We start from the raw sequence: 21,913 nt of genomic DNA, 5'->3' as shown, positions 1-21,913 counted from the left end.
CTTGCACAAGCTTAATGGGCAACCATTTGCTCAGTGGAAAGATTCAGTGCTATAGTGCTATTTGAGTTTGCAGAACACCATTGGATACTGCCCCAGGAATCATGATTTAAAATAAACTCTAGTTTGTTACACAATCCAGCAAAACAACTCAGGATTGGCTTGATTTGCAGTTCATAGAATCATAGAATAGCAGAGTTGGAAGGGGCCTACAAGGCCATCGAGTCCAACCCCCTGCTCAATGCAGGAATCCACTCAAAAGCATCCCTGACAGATGGTTGTCCAGCTGCCTCTTGAATGCCTCTAGTGTGGAAGAGCCCACAACCATAGAAGTTGATAGAGTTTAAACCACAATTCCTGGTTTGCATGTAACAATAAGCCAGGAATCTGCTAAAGTGACACTGAATTATGTTTATTCTTTCTCCTAGTTGTGAGGGGGTTGTGTCAGGGGAGGATGCTAGTTCAAGATTGTGGGTGGGTTCCTTTCTGCTCATGCACATAGCACTAAATTATTGGTTACACTAGAGTTGTGTGTGAATACAGCAATGTGAGTTCAAACTACTTCTGCTCAGTTGAAATGTCCGTCAGTCTTGACCCTTCTATATCTTAACAGGAGACACTCTTGAAAATTCCTGCCACCAGCTAAACAAGAACTTATTTTAAAAAATGGTAGACAGCAGAACGCACATAGCATCTGACAGGGTTCAGTAACATTTCCACTGTAGAGGACAAAAGAATGGTTTTGGAAAGAGTGATCTTCCAATTCATTTGGCCAGTTTCATTCTCTTGATAAACAAAGGAAAATTGTTGCCAAATTCATTAAAAAAATATTTGGGGATGTAAAACGAAATTGCCAAGCTCTTCATACTAGCAACATCTTCCCTGAAGGGGGTAATCTTTTAGAACAGTAAAACTAATGTGGTGCTTTTACTAGAAAAAAGAATATATAAACAGAAGAATAGTGAATGCATTCAATAAATATTGAAAATATAAGAGAGGGTTTTTAAAGAGCAATATTATAGATCTTCTTTAGGGTGTAAGGACAGGGCAAATTTTAAAAATTGTGTTGAGATTCAAATACTGTGGTTCATTATTATTATTTGTCCGTTTCAAGCTTACTCCCTGATGAAGCCCTTTTATTAAAATAAAATAAAGAATGATTTGTATATATTTTACATGCATTGTCAAAGGAATCAGACAGGAAAGGTTTATGGAAGCAGAACAGGTAGAGTATAGAAACAGACACATACACACACACTCGTCTATTGGATTTTTTAAAATAGCACTTCTGTGAGATAGGCACAATATATTCGTTGTGTCATAGCTGCCACACTAACATTTCAAGGTGATTGTTTGTAACTTTTGTCCTTGAGAGTTCATTCATTTGGTCACAGATTTTAAAGAAACATAAAAGACACAAGACCTGTGGTGTGTTTCATCCCATCTAATTCTCAATACACTGCAAAGTTAAACACTTATTTTTAATTCTACCACTTCCCTTCACAAAATGCTTGGGCTGATCCCAGCTCACCTAAGACTACATTCTTCCTATGGCACTTCCCCAGTGAAGCAGTAGAAGTTCGAAAAACGAATTGTGAGCTACAGGAAGATTGCAGGCTTGGTATAATTTGGTTAGTTCTTTCCTGTGCTGTCCAGGTATTCGAGACAAAATTAAGTGGCGCAAAAGAGGTGTGGTTAGCATTATCGAATTCTGAAGCTGCAAGCCACCATGGGTTTTCTAACTCACATCTGGAATCATGTGTTCAAAAGTGTGACCTGTGAATAAGCCCTGCAGAAGTGGAAATGTTAAGACTGTTCCGAAAGTGTCAGAATGCTAGACATTGGTGGGTCTTTCCTTTGGAGCAATGCAACAAGCAACTTATTCTACATGTAGCAAATCCTACTTACTTAGCTACACCTTGAGCACTTCCTTATAGAACGTGAATAGGAGTTAATCCAGTGCATTCAGGAATTGGGGGCGCCTTAAACAATGCAAAGCTCTTGAGTAATCCCTGACTGAAGGCAGTAATGGATGCTCCTTTTTATTATTTGTTTCTTATTTGTGCTAACAAAAAGGAAACCTAGATTACAGACAGGCATCTTCTGATATGTAACTAGATATATTTTTATAGAGAATACTGTATTCAGTATGTGTGTACAAAAGTTAATATTAGATTATATGGAGTAACGTTTTAATGATGGTTTTGCTTTCGATTGGATGCTATTTCTGAAAATACATTGCAAAGAAGATTTCATGTAAAAGTTTGTCCCTCTGAGTCATCGATATAGGAACAAAAATGTGTTACAAAGTATGTCATCTTTTTAATTATTTTTACACTAACTCTGTTTCTTACAGAAATCAGGTACTCTAGAACAATCTCTTTTCTGTGCCCGTTCTGGGTTGGCAGCTGGGTGCACCCAGTGTGGCTTGAAAAATATTACTTTGTAGGTGTATTTTCAATAAAAAAATAGTTTTACATTATTATTTTTGAATGGTGTGGTACTCTCCCCCAACTCATCCCCAGGAGAATAACAGGCCACCAAATATGGCGGATTCTACACAAATGCTCACACTTATCTGAAGTTCTCAACAGCTTCAAAGTAAGTTTCAGTTGTTCATTAAAGCTAAAGCCAGGTCTAAATTTTATTCTTACATTATTAGTTACTGACATGAGAAATAAGGTGTAATATTGCCATGTGTGTTGTTTGCTCTAAAAATGTCCGTCTTTTAGTAGTACTGAAATGAAAGTTTTGCCTTATGTTTCCATAGTTTCTGCCCATCACAAATATGGCCACTCTGCTTGGGCAGTTTAATAACTCCTCCCCCTTATGTCTACTGTGTGACTCAGTCCTTCCACTCATGTATTGCAGTTGTGGCTACCAAGTGTTGCATTGCACATTGCCACATGCCCCAATCCCACTGACTCTACAGTTGTGCCTGTACACCCTTCTCCCCACTACAAAGATCTCATATTCTTATTTTGAGCACCTCTTCTGTGCAGTTGAAGAGCACTGGGGGGGCTCAGCTCATGCACTTGCTAAGCCCATGATAGACTTCTGCAATACCAATGGCCAGATCTATCAATTTTGGATTTGCAGTGATTTTCACTATCTCCACCAGATTGGCCACTCTGGCCACTGCCCAAACTGCTCTGCTCGCAGCAGGCCCATCCAGAGATTCCTCAGGTCCACTGTTACTGAATGGCCCAGTGAAACTTCTCCATAGCTGTCAGAAGTGTCTGGGGTCTGACTAGAATCATGTTCTTTGGGCTCTGTAATAGCGTCTTCATCCAAAGAGTCGTCCTGGTTGAGGCATGACAACTTCCTCTTAAGCCACAGCCTACGGAGGCATAATATGAATAAGGGGTGGGGCTGCACCACGTGCAAATTTCAGAGGGGGAATTCAGTATGCGTGAGCCACATTTGCATTATTCATGAGCTCCTCTGTGGTGAGGAGACTGAGGGGCAAAAAAGTGGGAAAGGAGCAGGACTAGTACCTGTGGCAACATGGGATTTACTCTAGTATGAGTAGGATTGCATGTCAAAGTATCCTAGAAGTCAGAAACTCAACACACCGCCCACACATTATATACATTGCAAAGAGCTAAGACATCGTGTGAGAACTCCGGAGATCACAAGGGGAGTGTAAAGTGCACTTTAGGATCACAGCTGTCAATTCATTCACAGAGCAATCCTATGCATGTTCACTGAAGAGTTAGCCCCACTGTGAGTGCTTCTAGATGAGGCCTCATCTGTCGTCTTCTGACATGTTTCCCTTAATGGTTTTTTTGTGGAAAGGAAAAAGATGGAAGAAGAAATGGGAAAACATGGGGGTTAGGGAAGATGACAACACCTAGATGCCCCATAAAATGTCATAATGGGGGGGGGAATCGTCATCTTGAAGTCCTCTGCAATGCCACCACCTCACACACAAGGCTTGACGTGCACACCTCCCTCAGGCTAAGCACCACCACTTAAATACCTGAGGAAGGGTAAAAAGAAAAGTATAACCTTTCCCTTGTAGCAGAGGGAAAAGGTAAGGAGTTTTGGAAAAAGGCTTTTCTGTGAATATAGCAGGCTGAAGGTTTAATGTGATGTGTTTATTTATGAACAAATAGAGCAGGAGACACAGCCAAACTGACACGTGGTATTATGGTAGCAAAATAAAATGTTTATTGTAGTTTACAGTTCTTAGTTCCTTCAAATTCTATTCAACTCCTGCCTATTCTTAAGAATACTGGTAGAAACAAATCCAATAATAATAATCCTTAGTCCTTATGATCTTATTCTCACTCACTCCTCACAAAACCCCTGACAAGAAATCACACAGCTAAACACATCTACCCTCTAAACCCAATCACCAACCAAACCCTTCAAACCACTCAGCTCTCCTATATACTCCTCCCCCTTTCCACAGCATCATCAGCCACACCCACTCAGTCCAACATTCCGCACTCTCTAGACATACTCACCAGAATAGAAATGTGGATAACACCACAACCCCTGTGTTCAATAGGGCTTTTATCCTTATAAGTGTGGATTGTACTACAGCCTTAATTCTATCCAGAAGCTCCTGCAGATTTTAATTCATAAAGAGAAGAATATTATACCCCGGCCACATGCAGTAAGGAAGCCCTGTATGCAGAAGGAGGCAACTTCTACATATGAAGACAATGTGTTTGATCCAGATCTGTCATTCCATCAGTGGAAGGCTGCCGCTTTCGGAGCGGGACTTCCACACCCTCTCCTCCTTGCTGCAGCCCACCTGCACACCCTCCAGATCTGCTACAGAGGGTCCCCCTTCTTCTGTTGAAACAATGGATCCAATCCAATATGGATATGGCTGCAACTTTGTAAAAGCCTCTGCATCCACATTGCAGTGTTCATCAGTGACAGTATATAGATGAGATGCATATCTCATATCCAAGGACACTGGTTGAAAATGCACAAAGAACTAGAGCTGGGTTGAGGACATATTTGTAAAAGAAACAATGAAGGGAAAAGTGACATGCGAAATAGATCAAGTTAGTTTGTAAAAGACTAAAATCTTAGTTTTACTAATATTAAAGAAATAGCCATGTTATTAAAGTATCCACACATTCACAGCCAACTAAAGCACTGAGAATTGTGTGACAATTTTGCTGATTGTGGCTAGAGTATAATACCTGGAATAAAAAAAAGTGCATTCCCTCATTTAGGATTAGTAAATTATGGTTTATAATCACAACAAATGAGATTATGTACTAATAGTGGGTACTGCTGAATGGAATGAGAACATGCACATTCTATAATATATGGAGCTCTTGAATTGCGTATCAGAATTTTGTTAGTCCTAATTGTACTGTTGAATATCATTTCTGTCTATGTTCTAAAACATGTTTCCTTCATAGTGTACATCCAGTGTGTAATGCTGCAAAAAGGTAGTAGCTGATCCTTCCTACCTTCCTACTGATAGGAAGTTTCAGGAATGACCTATTGACAGGGTTTGTTTCCTTGTAATGAGAGAATGCAGTGCAGCCTTCATACCTGCTCTGAAGAAAGTCCCAGTGAGTGTATCTTTTGACAAGAGATAATATACAAATTATTAAATTATCCTTTAAATGTAATTGAGTTAGCATTTTTTAATCCGTTCATCCCCACTGGAATAGAAGAGTTATCATCATCATTACATTGTCTAATGCTTGAATCATTTGTGGCAGGTGGAAATCCCCTTAGTTGCTTTATAATGGTTGTAGATAAGTTTTTTTAAAAAATCAACTTCAGATGCTAATTGCAGATGTAAACAAGTGGCAACATATTCAAAGAAAACTATATTAAACTGTGTGCAGTTCTCTAAAGAAAAACAAAAAGAAGGCAAATCTTAATTCATCAAAGACATCAGAGGTCTTTCAGTAGGCTTCAATGCTATATACTTACCTTCTACTAATTATGCTACTGAAAGTTTGAATTATTTATTTAAGAACATAAGAGCAGTGTTGGATAAGACCAGGGTCCATCTTGTCCAGCATTCTGTTTACACCATTTGTTTACTTATTTGTAGAATGTACATCCCACTTTTCAACATAGGCAGGTTACCAAAGCAGTGCATTCTTGAAGGCTTTGCTGGCTATGGCAAGATCACTTTCTTGTCAGTAAGCAGCATTCATACAGATGCTTTGAATTAAACTGGAAGCATGTTTATTGGTGATACATAATAGGAACTGCAAGCCAACACATCTAGTGGGCATCAGGTTGGGGAAGGCTGGTCCATTCTCAGGGGTCTTCGGGTGGAGTGATGCCTTTCCTGTCACATCCTACCTGATCCCTTTTCCCTTCTTTCCCCTCCCCCCTAACTGGAGATTCTGGTCCCTCAGGCAAGCACATATTCTGGCAAACTGACACACGACAGCCAAATCAGAGAGACATCATTATTGCAGGAAATGTCACAGCAAAAGCTTAATGGTTACACGCTTCAGAGATCATATAGCTGATGGTCAATAGCTAAAGGCCTTAAGAAATTCCAGATCAGTCAAAAGCGAATCACTACAACCATGACTGATATCCCCATTAATGTGGTTTCCCCATTGCTATGTCCACAGTTCCAAATACAAGGGATAGCTCAATCCATAAATGGGTTCCAAACCTGGACAAAGTAGGGGAATGATTCCTGGCATGATCCCTCGGGCAATCAAAGGGGCAAATTCTTGAAAAGCCTAAATTAAACCACACCCATAGAGAGTTAGTCCAACTTCGAATCTCTCATTGGTAATTCCAGGCTACATGGTTGAGGCCTATCAAGACCAAGGGAGGGGTAAACTCACAGACGCAAGGAGTTCGGTGTCACCGCTTTCACATGGCATTTTTATGCCACATGAGTCTAGGCAGACGAAAGTTCAAAAGTCGTAGATCAAACCCTGGCTGTCAGTACACTGAACTGATGACAAAGACACACAGTCCTCAGCAAATGAGAGTTCAAGCCTGTGAAAAGTCTCACAGTACTTTTCATGGCAAGTCCTTAGCTATCCCAAGTTCCAAGTAGGAGAGTCCATATGTAGAGTGCCTCTAGAGCCCCAGACGATGATGGATCCAAACAGAGAGGGCTTTGGGCAATGCAGATGAGATGTTACTAGCAAAGGCTCCTTGCCTTTGCATCAGCTTGAAAGGGAAGGTGGGACTGTGGGCATGGCTAGACGGGGCAATATCCCAGGGATCACCCCAGGATCATCCCTGTGCGTCCACATGACGCACAGGGGATCCAGGGAGCAGGGAGGGATGATCCCTTCTTTTCCCTGGGATATTGCCCTACCCTTCTATCCTGATTTTTCCTGTGGTCCCAGGATGATCCTTAGACCGTGGGACGTGTGGCCAGGCAACCCGTTTTCATCCCGGCTCCTCGCGAGTAACCACGAGTGCAGTAACCGCGAGTAAACCTTTGTGCAGGAGCGCTCCTGCGCTCTTTTTCGATAAAAAACACACAAAATGGTGGGTGTGATGTCCTCCAGTCTCCTGGGACATTGCACACCACGTGTAGACAGAGGGCGACGATCCCAGAAGTACGTAAGCCCAGGATCGCCCCCTCTCCGGCCTGTAGACATGCCCTGTAAGAAACCTCCTCCAAGGCCACTGTCCAAACAGGGTGTCACTGCTCAGCCCTCCAAGATGACGCTTCAATCTGGTTGACCCTTTTGCAAACTCCCCCCTCCCCAATTCTGCCAGGTTCTCAAGGAGAGCTTCTTTGCCCAAGGCCAAAGCCAGCCGGTGGCTGGATGCAGGAAGATTCCCCCAAGCTCTGCTTTGCTCTGAGACCACAAACAGAGATAAACTCACACATATTCTGACATTCCACAGGCTGAATAGGCCCAAACTCTTCCAGACAACTTCTAATTAAATCTTGGCTATAAATTACAAGGCCCACTGCAGTGCTGAAATAGGGACTGAACCTGAGAGAGGTTTTGCATTCAAAACATATGCTCTATCAGTGACCAGCAGCCATTTCCCTGAGCCCCCACACCTTCACTTTTTAAAAATGTGTATTTCTCCTTCACCAGAACGTACACGTAACTAAAAGGGCACCTCCAGCAGTACATTTATCTCTTCCTCTGTTATATACATACATGTGGATGGAGACAGTATACCTGTTGTCATTGAAAGGAAATTGTAGGCGTCTGGCACAAAACATGCAGATTGGGTCATGCTTTGGCTATTTGTAGTGAAACACCGTGCACTTGTCATTCCCTACAGTTTTTTTTATAGGTTCTTTAGATAACATTGTGACCCCCCAATTTCACTTCTGTACCTAACCAGCACTTTCTGCGAGATTTTTTTAGAGCAGGGAAAATGCAGCATTTAATTATAAAGGTGAAAGAAAGTGTGATTTTCTCTTGTGTATGTTTGCTATTCTATTATACTACAGTTCCATCTAGAGGTCATGTAGTGGAAAAGCAGGAAAGGAAATGCTCATTGTGTAGTGCTGGGATCTGAATTCTGCAACAAAACCGAAAGTAGATACAGCAGATTAACTGCCAATTAACAGCCTCATGTAGAAAAGCTCACTGTTTCTTTACAGGGTGTGAACAACATTGTTAATGCTTTGGGCTAATTCACACACACACACACACACACACACACACACACACACTTACTTAACAAGAATAAGTACTGAGCATGTTACGTAGGGTGACCATATTTAGGAAACCAAAAAAGAGGACACCTAGTATGTGTGTGGGGAAGCAGCTTTCTGAGTCCTGCAGAAAGTACGTTATTCCCCCGCCACCGTAAAGAACCCGATTGGAGTGGAGGAAGGGAAAGGATTTCATTCTGCACCACTACCATCCACTCTAATTGGGGCCTTTTCTATAATGTCCACGAATGACCCACTTTCCCCTTTAAGACCTCAATTGGAGCTCGGGGTGGGGGAATGATGTGCCTCAAGAAAGCATGTCATTCCCTCCTGCCATGCTAATGGAAGCCTTAAAGGGGAAGGTGTGTCATTCCAGGACATTATTGAAAATTATAGAAAATCCCCCCTGACACCATGGAAAGAACAAAAACCAGGGGACAAATCCGGGGAAATCCTGACAGTTGGTCACCCTATGTTACGCAGCACTCCCATCCTGCTAGGCTATTCTCAGATTTGGGCGTGTGTTTCTTCTTATGCCTGTGTATGGAAGACAGGTGGTTAAATACCTTTTTTTTCCCTTTCCAGAAAGTATTTCTTCCATCTCACTTAAGGCTATTAGCAGGCCCCACCTCTTCTCCAAACAGAACAGAAATGCTTTCTCTCATGACTTCTACTGAAACAAGCAGATCCTGCTGTGAATTTGCAGTTATATTAAAGCAGTCTAGGAGAGAGATGAACATAGCAACTTGGCTGTGCCCCGATTTCATGTACTGTCTCAGTCAAGTTTATTGTCATGTCATGTTGCATACTTGGCATTCGTAAAGTGGTAAAAACAAACATTTAATATCATTTATTAAGAGATGGGAGGGAAGTGCTAACATACAGGCACGAAAAATGTGTCCCTCGGGGTGAGTGTTGCTACAAAGGTATAGAAAAAAGTATACACGTTTGCCAAAAACCTGAAAGTACGTTTGCCTTGGTTTAGCTATAGTTGTGTTATAAAGGATTACAACACGTAAACCAGTAGCAAAATTAGGTGGATGCACCCTGAATTCACCCCCAAACAGTAATGTGCAACGTGCATCTGGATCACACCCTAATGCGATACAATTGTGCCTTTGCACTGCATCACATCTTTTCTCTAGACACAGGAAGCTCAATATATGTGCAGACATTGCTGGACTGGAGTTATTATGCTAAATTGTGCGGGCATCAGTCCTGCTGCTTTTGTGACCAGTGTGAGAGGGTAACAAAGTTCCAAAACTGTATCTGTCAGCCAACTAAATAGTATCCTGAAATTGGACTTGCTGTCAGCTTTTGGCCCAACTAAAAAAAAAAGGGGGGGAGTTATCCCTTAGGCAGAGGGGGTAGTGGAGACCTTTCAGATATAATCAGTCTACCTGTTAAACAGTTAAACTCTTAAACATGCCCCCCCTTTCCTGGAATAAAAGGGCTCAAGCAGTTCTGCAATGTTTCAATAGCGCTTTTATGTGGGAGCTGGGGTACATAATGAGCAACCTATTCAGAAACAAGAGTTTGTGTCTGTGTAACAGCATGTGGGAAGGATAAAGGAAAGGGTCCATTCATGTGGAAAAATCAATTATGGGCCCCGGCAAAGTGCTTCTGTTCACCCCTTTGAAGAACTGTACTTTCAAAAAATAAATTAAAAAAATCCAGAATGAAGTTTGTGCTCCAGTATAGCTGTGAATGCTGAGAAAACTCATTTTATCCCTCTTGCACCATACAACCGCCCACCACAACAGGGAAGTACCACAGGCTTCTGCCAAATATTTATTCAGCACTCCCTTTTCTTTGCTGTTTTTTGTGTCATATGGATGTTCCCAATGAGTCGCTCCGTATTGATCACACGCAGCAGTTTAGTAGCAGTTTTCGTACAAGAACTGTTCAAAGCTGTCACAACAGAGTAGCACAGGAGGAGGAGAAAGGTGGGTGTGGATGTACCAGGCCTAAGTTGAGGCTGGACTTTGCTGCTTTTTTTCCTGTGCGTTTGAGCATATGCAGAATGACTTTCCTTTACCATTGACTAATCACGCACAGAAAAGCACTCTGCGGGAAAGGCTTCCAGAAGAGGAAGTCACTTCTGTCCAGTCAGGAAGAGCAGGAGATGTTGATTTTAGGTAACCCAGAACCCTGGCTTTATTAATTAATTAATTAATTAATTAATTACACTCCTATACTGCCCAACAGCTGCATTTCAGAACAAAGGTGAAAACAACTGCCATAGTAGAAACTGGAAGGGTGAATTATTTACCAGTTTGGAACTAATGGGATTGGTAATTATGCCTCCTATTAGAAAGACAATTAGCAGAGAGAAAAAACAAAAAGGCAAAACTAAAATGAGCATTTACTAGTCCCACATGCACACAGGCTATCTTAGGACAATAAGGGAGACCACTCCTTTCTTCAGCGAAGGAAAGAAAACAGTTTTACTCACAAGTATTCTTGCATGTACAATGCAGGTACAGGGTAGAGTTTCAAAAGAGTTTGTTCAATCCATGTTGTATTCTATTACACCAGCAGGAGTGAGAGAGCAAACACATCTGCTCCCAGATGTGGGAGGAAGGGGTGAAGCAAAAGGAAGACATGAAGGAAACCACATTGTAGACTATAGAGATTCTAAGGCTAGCAGTGGTCAAAATTCCCGTGAATTAACAAACTGCAACACTGCCCCCTTCCAGTAACTTGCAGACAAGGTTGCAGTATTCCCAACAGGAACTACATATAGTACTGTTTGTGAAAGGCTGGGATGTATTTAGCCCTAGGTCACATATTTTAGGGACTCCATCCAGTCTCTCTCAAGCAGACTGCTGCTCACTCAACAGGAGGTGCAGGGAATGCTTATCAAATTTGCAGATGACACAAAATTGGGTGGAATAGCTAATACCCTGGAAGATAGAAACAAACTTCAAAGTGGCCTTGATAGGCTGGAGCCATGGGCTGAAAACAACAGAATGCAATTTAATAGGGATAAATACCAAGTTCTACACCTAGGAAAAAGAAACCAAATGCACAATTACAAGATGGGGGATACTTGGCTCAGCAATAGTACAAGCAAGAAGGATCTTGGAATTATTGTAGATCACAAGCTGAATATGAGACAACAGCGTGATGTGGCTGCAAAAATAGCAAATGCTATTTTGGGATGCATTAATAGAAGTATAGCTCCCAAGTTGTGTGAAGTACTGGTTCCCCTCTATTCGGCACTGGTTAGTTCTCATCTTGAGTACTACATCCAGTTCTGGGCACCACACTTCAAGACGGATGCAGACAAGGTGGAAGGCGTTCAGAGGAGGGCAATGAGTATGATCAGGGGTCTGGAAACAAAGACCTATAAGGAGAGACTGAAAGAACTGAACATGCTTAGCCTGGAGAAGGGAAGGCTGAGGAAAGAGATGATAGCACTCTTCAAATACTTAAAGGTTGTCTCACAGGAGGGCCAGGATCGCTTCTCAATTATCCCAGAGTGCAGGACATGGAATAATGGGCTTAAGTTACAGGAAGCCAGATTCCGTCCAGACATCAGGAAAAACCCTGACTGTTAGAGCAGTATGACTATGGAACCAATGATCTAGGGAGTTCATGGGCTCTCCCACCCTTGAGGCATTCAAGAGGCAGCTGGACAGCCTTCTGTCAGAAATGCTTTAAGGTAGGGTGACCATATTTGGGAAACCAAAAAAGAGGACACCGTGTGTGTGGGGGGGGGGGGGAAGCAGCTTTCTGAGTCCTGCAGAAAGTACATTATTCCCCCGCCACCTTAAAGAACCCGATTGGAGTGGAGGAGGGGAAAGGTTTTCATTCTGCACCACCACCATCCACTCCAATGGGGGCCTTTTCTATAATGTCCACGAATGACCCACTTTCCCCTTTAAGACCTCAGTTGGAGCTCGGGGTGGGGGAACGGTGTGCCCAGGACACACTACATATACAGTTTTCAATCCTACTTCGTGTAGATCTGGCCCTGGATTCTAATCTGAAAGATTTGTCCGTGAAATAGGACACAGATATGGAGAAATTTATTCAACTTGAATGGAAGATAATAATTTTCAAACACACTTTTGCATATAAAATCTATAATTTTTGGTGGGAGGAGAGAGGACAGTAATTCAAACCTTCCCCTCCCCACCTAGCACTACTTTATAGACAAAATATACAGCCCATAAAAGCTGCAATAAAGTTCCTTTTAGTTTATTTATTTTAATTTATTAAAATATATTGAGCACCTCATAAAGTAAACTATTCTAGGCATTTTACAATAATAACTGTATTTTTTCTTAGTTTTGCCTTTTGCTAGTATCTCCGCTTGTCCTACTTTCATTTCTAATTAATGTGTAGTCCTCTCTTTTATAACTTGAAGGATGGCCTGTCTACCCTTACATGAAGACCTTCAGCAGAGAGCCTAAGGCAAGGTTGTGGCTACCAGGGAGAGAGCCTCCTTAGTGGCGGTACCCCAATTATGGAATACTCCCCTAAAGAATTCCACCTGGTGCCTTCTTTGTGGTCCATCAGCACCAGGAAAAAACCCTCTTCTATTTTTGTAGGCCTTTGGGACTTATAAACAAGCTGGGCTAAAATTACCAGATACTTAAGATTTCACTGTATTTTTAGTCTTTTGGTTGGATCCAGATTTAAGCTTGATCAACTGCACTGGTGGAATTGTACTTCTATGCCCCTTTATTGTATTTACTTTTTCTATTTTCCTTTAACATAGTCCTAGAAATATCTGTTGAAAGGTGATATACAAATGCCTAAAATAAAATAAATACATTTTCAGCAACTTTGGAAAGTTGCAGGAGCCCTGCCCTCTTTTGTATCTGGTCAAGAAGGCAGGACTCCTGCAGCTTTCACTGTTGTGATGAAGAGGGAATTTTACCAGGTGCCGCATGCATCTAAATGACACCTGATGAAATTCCCTTTTCAATAGTACAGTTAAAGATACAGGAGCCCTGTCCTCCTTTCCACATGGACACCCTAGTCACCGCTCATGAAATGCCATCACAGATGGGGATACACTAATACAGTTTAATGATTAGGGTATCAGACTAGGACTGGAGAGAGATCCAGGCTCAAATTCCCACACAGTCATGAAGATCACCACTATTTCTCAATTTAATATTACTTCACAAGGTTGAAATGGGGGAGAGCCAGATACATCAGCCTAAGTTCCTTGGAGGGGGGGTGAGGTAGAATATATCCTCCTTTTCTTTCTCTTCCAGTGAACATTATTGCTAGCATAATGCACAAACAGAAGCTAGTTACAATTTGGGGGGGGGTATATGTGTCTATAAGTGTGTGTGTGCGTGCGTGCGTGCGTGCGTGCGTGTGTGTGTGTGTGTGTGTGTGTGTGTGTGTGTCAGAAATGGGAAAAGATTAAGCTCTACAGGGAAAAGTTAACTATAATAATTAATATAATATTTGGACATAAGATTACCATTATACCATTAGTTATATAGTGTTATATTTCCATAACAATATAATGCAATCAATACAAGCAACCGATCACATAGTTGTACAGAATTTGATGGCTGCTGCTAGAATTATATGGGCCAACTTTTCTGGACAAGGCAGGATATCACCCTCAAAACTGATGCACACATAGACATTTCCTAAATGACTACTTAAAGGAAAGCCAAATAATGTTGACTTTGAAGCCATATGGAAACAATTTATCCTCTACTGCAACGAAGTTCCAGTTCTACAGCTGAACAGCATTTGCTTTGTAGTCAATGAATTTGCATCGTGCCATTTATATATATCTCAGGAGAGTTGAAGTTCGCTAAGATAAAAAAAAATGAAAACAGGATGGAGAATGCTCCCGACGTTTCTTGAAAGAAGTTGGTGCTGACGAGAGCAAATCTTTTCAGCCCGGTGAGTACAGGTGCTGTGCCCATTTCCTCCGCCATCCCATGCCAACACGCATTTATCTTCAACTTTGGCCTCTTAGTCCTGGCTAACCCTGTCCCTGCTAAGCTGAATAGTTATTTCATGACTGGAATGAATGAAAAAGCATAGTAGAAAGAGACCACCCATTATGCTTTCATTTATGAACTAAAGCCAGGATGTAAAAACCATGACTCCAGAAGAAAAAGGCTATGACACTGAACCACTGTAGCTCCTGTAAAGAGGTCAGGGGGTGGGGGGAGAAGCTATTCAGACTGTGCCAGGATTTCAGTCCCCCCCCCCTCAGCTACCCCATATCCATGAGTTTTGCAACCATCAGCTGCTACTAGCCACAAACGCCAGCCAGATTACCTAACATGTTGGCTTATACTGCCACCCTGTGGCAAACAATTTTTAGCTCAAGGCAAACCTGAAATTAAGGAAATACAAAAATCAGAATTCTAAAATCCATAGATGAGCAATACCTCAGGACTGGACCAACCAAGAAGTCGCAAAACAGCAAGCAAGCTTTCGAGTTCTCCAGAACTTTTCCATCTAGTTGAGTGTTAAGCAAAGCAGGAGAGGAAAAAAGGTGGCAGGGCGTAGAAGCTGTAAAGTCTGCATTCGTCTCAGTTTCAAGACAGAGTGTGAGAACAGGTAGCAGATTAATGATGCATGTTTAGATGGGGGCGGGGGGAGTCCTACGAATCCCAGCGTTCCCCAACCGGCATGGCTGGCTGGGGCATGCTGGAAGTTGTAGGACTTATTTCTGATTAAACATGCATAGGGTTGCACCCTAACCGCAATCCTAGGCAGGTCTACTCAGAAGTAAAGCTCACTGAGTTCCATGATGCTTAGTCCCAGGTAAGTGGGGATAGAATTGTAGCCTTGATTAGCTTTTGCAGGTTTTGGGTTACACTACGGATAGGCCTAATCTACACCAAGTAGGATATTGCACTATGAAAGTGGCATGAAAGCAGTATATAAGGCAGGAGCCACACCATGCAGAATATAACACTATGAAAGTGATATATGGTATGTGTCAATGGGGACCAACAGTTGTCAGTGCACTTCAGTACCGCTATAAAGCAGTAGTGTAGATCTCGCAGTGCATTTCAGTACCGCTATAAAGCAGTAGTGTAGATCCCGCAGTGCACTTCAGTACCACTATAGAGCAGTAGTGTAGATCTCGCAGTGCACTTCAATACCGCTATAAAGCAGTAGTGTAGATCCTGCAGTGCACTTCAGTGCCGCTATTAAGCAGTAGTGTGGATCCTGCAGTGCACTTCAGTGCCGCTATTAAGCAGTAGTGTGGATCCTGCAGTGCACTTCAATACCACTATAGAGCAGTAGTGTAGATCTCGCAGTGCACTTCAATACCGCTATAAAACAGTAGTGTAGATCCTGCAGTGCACTTTAGTGCCGCTATTAAGCAGTAGTGTGGATCCTGCAGTGCACTTCAGTGCCGCTATTAAGCAGTAGTGTGGATCCTGCAGTGCACTTCAATACCACTATAAAGCAGTAGTGTAGATCCCGCAGTGCACTTCAGTACCGCTATAAAGCAGTAGTGTGGATCCTGCAGTGCACTTCAGTGCCGCTATAAAGCAGTAGTGTGGATCCTGCAGTGCACTTCAGTGCCGCTATTAAGCAGTAGTGTGGATCCTGCAGTGCACTTCAATACCACTATAGAGCAGTAGTGTAGATCTTGCAGTGCACTTCAATACCGCTATAAAGCAGTAGTGTAGATCCTGCAGTGCACTTCAGTGCCGCTATTAAGCAGTAGTGTGGATCCTGCAGTGCACTTCAGTGCCGCTATTAAGCAGTAGTGTGGATCCTGCAGTGCACTTCAATACCACTATAGAGCAGTAGTGTAGATCTCGCAGTGCACTTCAATACCGCTATAAAGCAGTAGTGTAGATCCTGCAGTGCACTTCAGTGCCGCTATTAAGCAGTAGTGTGGATCCTGCAGTGCACTTCAGTGCCGCTATTAAGCAGTAGTGTGGATCCTGCAGTGCACTTCAATACCACTATAAAGCAGTAGTGTGGATCCTGCAGTGCACTTCAGTACCGCTATAAAGCAGTAGTGTGGATCCTGCAGTGCACTTCAATACCACTATAAAGCAGTAGTGTGGATCCTGCAGTGCACTTCAGTGCCGCTATAAAGCAGTAGTGTGGATCCTGCAGTGCACTTCAGTACCGCTATAAAGCAGTAGTGTGGATCCTGCAGTGCACTTCAATACCACTATAAAGCAGTAGTGTAGATCCCGCAGTGCACTTCAGTACCGCTATAAAGCAGTAGTGTGGATCCTGCAGTGCACTTCAGTGCCGCTATTAAGCAGTAGTGTGGATCCTGCAGTGCACTTCAATACCACTATAGAGCAGTAGTGTAGATCTCGCAGTGCACTTCAATACAGCTATAGAGCAGTAGTGTAGATCCTGCAGTGCACTTCAGTGCCGCTATTAAGCAGTAGTGTGGATCCTGCAGTGCACTTCAGTGCCGCTATTAAGCAGTAGTGTGGATCCTGCAGTGCACTTCAGTGCCGCTATTAAGCAGTAGTGTGGATCCTGCAGTGCACTTCAGTGCCGCTATTAAGCAGTAGTGTAGATCCCGCAGTGCACTTCAGTACCGCTATAAAGCAGTAGTGTGGATCCTGCAGTGCACTTCAGTGCCGCTATTAAGCAGTAGTGTGGATCCTGCAGTGCACTTCAATACCACTATAAAGCAGTAGTGTAGTTCCCGCAGTGCACTTCAGTACCGCTATAAAGCAGTAGTGTGGATCCTGCAGTGCACTTCAATACCGCTATAAAGCAGTAGTGTAGATCCTGCAGTGTACTTCAGTAACACTATAAAGCAGTAGTGTGGATCCTGCAGTGCACTTCAGTGCCGCTATTAAGCAGTAGTGTGGATCCTGCAGTGCACTTCAGTACCGCTATAAAGCAGTAGTGTGGATCCTGCACTGTACTTCAATACCGCTATAAAGCAGTAGTGTAGATCCTGCAGTGCACTTCAATACCACTATAGAGCAGTCGTGTAGATCCTGCAGTGCACTTTAGTACCGCTATAAAGCAGTAGTGTGGATCCTGCAGTGCACTTCAATATCACTAGTATAAAGCAGTAGTGTGGATCCTGCAGTGTACTTCAATACCACTATAAAGCAGTAGTGTAGATCCTGCAGTGTACTTCAGTACCGCTATAAAGCAGTAGTGTGGATCCTGCAGTGCACTTCAATATCACTAGTATAAAGCAGTAGTGTGGATCCTGCAGTGTACTTCAATACCACTATAAAGCAGTAGTGTAGATCCTGCAGTGTACTTCAGTACCACTATAAAGCAGTAGTGTGGATCCTGCAGTGCACTTCAGTGCCGCTATTAAGCAGTAGTGTGGATCCTGCAGTGCACTTCAGTGCCGCTATTAAGCAGTAGTGTGGATCCTGCAGTGCACTTCAGTACCGCTATAAAGCAGTAGTGTGGATCCTGCACTGTACTTCAATATCACTAGTATAAAGCAGTAGTGTAGATCCTGCAGTGCACTTCAATACCACTATAAAGCAGTAGTGTAGAGCCTGCACAGGATGAAGACACACACAGTGGTCAATTCCCTAGCAGTTAACCAGGGGGCTGTCTAAACACTCAGAAAGTCCCAGAGTGGCCCATCATGGATTATATGATGCCACTGCAATCATGTACCCACCCTGGGGCTTTCCATCAAAACTGCAGAGAAAAAAAGTCAGGGGAAAACCTGATGTGGATGCCCATTAGCGTCTGCATCATATAAACAATGCAGCACCACTGCACAGCTATTATGGGGTATATAGGGTGTATAGACAAGCCCACTGTTTGGCTTGCTGGTGTATTCATTTCTGTATCAGTTCTACACAGTTGTTGTTTTTAAACTAGAGTTTATATTTCAATATGATCCTATTTTCCTACCATTTCCCATGCATTAGTAAGTGGTTGTTGCAGCCCATTTAATAACACTCCTCTTGAGGTTTTTGATTAAGGAGAAACGGTTAGTATAGTTGTGTGAAAAGCTACACAGCAGTTGTTTGAATTGGACCTTATAATAATAGAAGAACAAGAGTCAACTGGAGACCCCAGTTGCTGAGAACTACAAGCAGGAGGGTCCTTTTACATTCATGTTCTACTGGTGGGCTTCCGATTGGGGCATGTGGTTGGCCACAGTAGGAAAAGAATACTGAATTAGATATGCCTTTGGTCTGATCCAGGCATGGCTCTTTTTATGTTCTTAGAATTTTGAGAGATGTGGCATACTGCAGAATTTACAGTATTGTTCCTTGTCTATCAGATAATTTATTTTCAAGTCAGGAAATAATTCCAGAAATTGTCCTTGGACATCAATTCATATCTCAATGTGTATAAAGAGACACCTTGAAGAGGGAAGACTTCAATACCTACAGCAGCTCCCTCTAAGCCAGCACCCTCTAGATGTATTAAACTACGCTCACTATCATTCACTGCACTGATCATGTGTCTGGGAATGGTGGCTGTTGTTGTCCAATGTATCTGAAGGGCATTAGGTTGGGAAATGCACACTTAGAGAGTCTGCATTACGCAAGTAATCTTTACCAACATATAAGACTTGAGTACAATATTCATCGTAATCAAGGAAATTATGATATACTTGCATCTTACAAACAACACTTCTGTTTTTATCTGAGGTCATTACATTTTGCCACCATCGAACTTATACAAGAGTGCAACTTCTAGAGGCATTAATCAAAGACTGACTGAAAACTTCCATGATTTTGTTTGTGGTCATTTTATATTTTGTTCTTTGTTTATCTGAGTTTCTCTCTTTTTGCTTTAAACCACATATTTTTGAATACTATATACATGGGGTCACTTACACAGGCAGGGAGCAAGATGGGTTTACAGCAGCACAATTCCCATTTAAGTGAATTAGAACATTTGCAGAGCAGTTTTGGACATTTCTAATGACTAGGGTGACCATATTTGGGAAACCAAAAAAGAGGACACCGTGTGTGTGTGTGTGTGTGGAAGCAGCTTTCTGAGTCCTGCAGAAAGTACGTTATTCCCCCGCCACCTTAAAGAACCCGATTGGAGTTGAGGAGGGGAAAGGATTTCATTCTGTACCACCACCATCCACTCCAATGGGGGCCTTTTCTATAATGTCCACGAAAGACCCACTTTCCCCTTTAAGACCTCAATTGGAGCTCGGGGTGGGGGAATGACGTGCCTCAAGAAAGCATGTCATTCCCTCCTGCCATGCTAATGGCAGCCTTAAAGAGGAAAGTGTATCATTCCAGGACATTATTGAAAATTATAGAAAATCCCCCCTGACACCATGGAAAGAACAAAAACCAGGACAAATCCGGGGAAATCCTGACAGTTGGTCACCCAACTAATGACCAAACTACTTTACGTCAAGGCCAACGAGGGATCAATGTTGATGTGATTTCTGAACCCCCTGGTAGGAAGCCATTTCTCACAGCAATCAAGTTATGAGTGGTCCATCCACAATTCATCAAAGTTTGGTAAGAGGTCTGCTACAAATAAAGTGAGATTAGAACATACAAAAAAATGAAAATGTGGTTTTGCTTTTAACTGTTACCTTAAATAAGATACGTACGGCTTATTACTTCAGAACTGCTGGAATGATTTTGCTTGATTTTGTTGTAAACTGAAGCTTGAGCATTGTAAAGGTGCAAAAAAGTTCAAAAGTTCAAAGCTCGAGCTTTTATAGCCATTAATTTCATCCGCACCAAACAGGCAGAGCAGCCCCTCCACCAGCAGGATGACTGGCAGCCCTGCTCAGCCAATCCATGTGGTGCGAAGGTGGGCCCTGGCTCAGCCACACAATTAGGCTGTTGCCTCCAGTGGGGAGGGGGAAGGGAGCAGATGTGACCAATTGGGACGCGTGACAGAGGGGATGGAGCAGTGCTTCATGCAAATTTCAGAGAGGGATTCATTACGCATGGGCCAAATTCACATTATTTATGAGCTCCGCTGTAGTGAGGGGACTGAGGGGCAAAAAAAGCAGGAAAAGAGCAGGACTACTAGTGCTCATGGCTTGTAGTCCTGCTAGTAAAACCTGATGTGTAAGATCTCTTATAGGGGTTGGCAGAAGATAGATCTCTGGATCTCATGCAGATAATGGTGCAGACCTGTTCTCTGTTGCTCTAGAGGGCAGGAGTAGATCCAATGGGTGGAAATTGCATGGAAGCAATTTTTACCTAAACATTAGGAGAACTTTCCTAAGAGTGAGAGCTGTGCAGCAGTGCCTTGTGTGTGTGGGGGGGGGGGGGGATTCTCCTTCACTGTAAGGCCATCAGTCAGGGATCCTGTACTCGCACCCTGTACTGCAAAGACTGAATTGCATAGCGGGTTGGACTAGATGATCTCAAAACTCCCCTTTCAACTCTATGATTCTATGTTTTTGAGGTTTTGGACAGTTGTGAAGCACAAAAATGTTAGTTTTGTGCTTCACAACTGAAGTAATAAGCATGACTTTTTAAAGCACATATGCACACCCTAAATACGATAATTAAGTCCAGGGCCTAAAATAAACTAGCTGCACTGCTGCTCTGTGCACAAAGCTTCAGAGCTTCCTTCAAGCACAGCAGGGAGAAAAGGATGCCCCTCTCATCAACTCCTGTGAAAGGCAGGGAGGAGGAGCCCTCTGGACTGATGGAGCGATGTGGAAATACCCGGAGCTTGGCAGATTATCCTTTCTCGGCCACCAGAGCGGGACGCCCTGCCAGGTCTAGTGCCTGAGAATGACTGCAATGACCTAATTGGTCATAGAAAGGCCATCAGCTGCCCTAATCAGGCCTTGACATTCGCATGTATTAGAGGGCAAAGATCAAGGAAGGAGTCAAACAGCTTGACCCTCAAGGACACAATCCAGCCCAGAGTGAATTAAGACTTTAGGCATTTGGATTTTGCAAAATCACATTTGTGGCTTCTCCTTGGGCCAAACTAGACAAGACGTTAAATATGTGTTTACATAAGAACATAAGAAGTGCCCTGATGCTGGATCAGACCAAGGGTCCATCTAGTCCAGCACTCTGCTCACACAGTGGCCAACCAGCCATCAGCCAGGGATGAACAAGCAGGACATGCTGCAATGTGGAAATACCCGGATATGTGTAATTTAATATGTGTAATTTTGTTCTTCTAATGAACCGCTGGGGGGGTGGGGTTGAACCGAATTGCAACATGCTAGGAAGGGTTTAACCTTTCGCATCAGCCCTATCACAATCCCAGTTAAAATTGCCCAGGATTAAAAATATCCACCTCCCCAGGGGAAGCTAATAGCAGTATGGCCGGAGTTTCATCTGGGCCATGGGGAAGTTTAACCCCTCCTCCCCAAATCCCAGTCCTAATTTCTACCCTCAAACCCTCTGCAGCTGTTATTCAGAAGAACAAAAATAGACA

Source organism: Elgaria multicarinata, chromosome 6 (genome assembly GCF_023053635.1).
Source record: "Elgaria multicarinata webbii isolate HBS135686 ecotype San Diego chromosome 6, rElgMul1.1.pri, whole genome shotgun sequence".
NCBI lineage: Eukaryota > Metazoa > Chordata > Lepidosauria > Squamata > Anguidae > Elgaria > Elgaria multicarinata.
Note: the sequence above shows the minus strand (reverse complement) of the source record.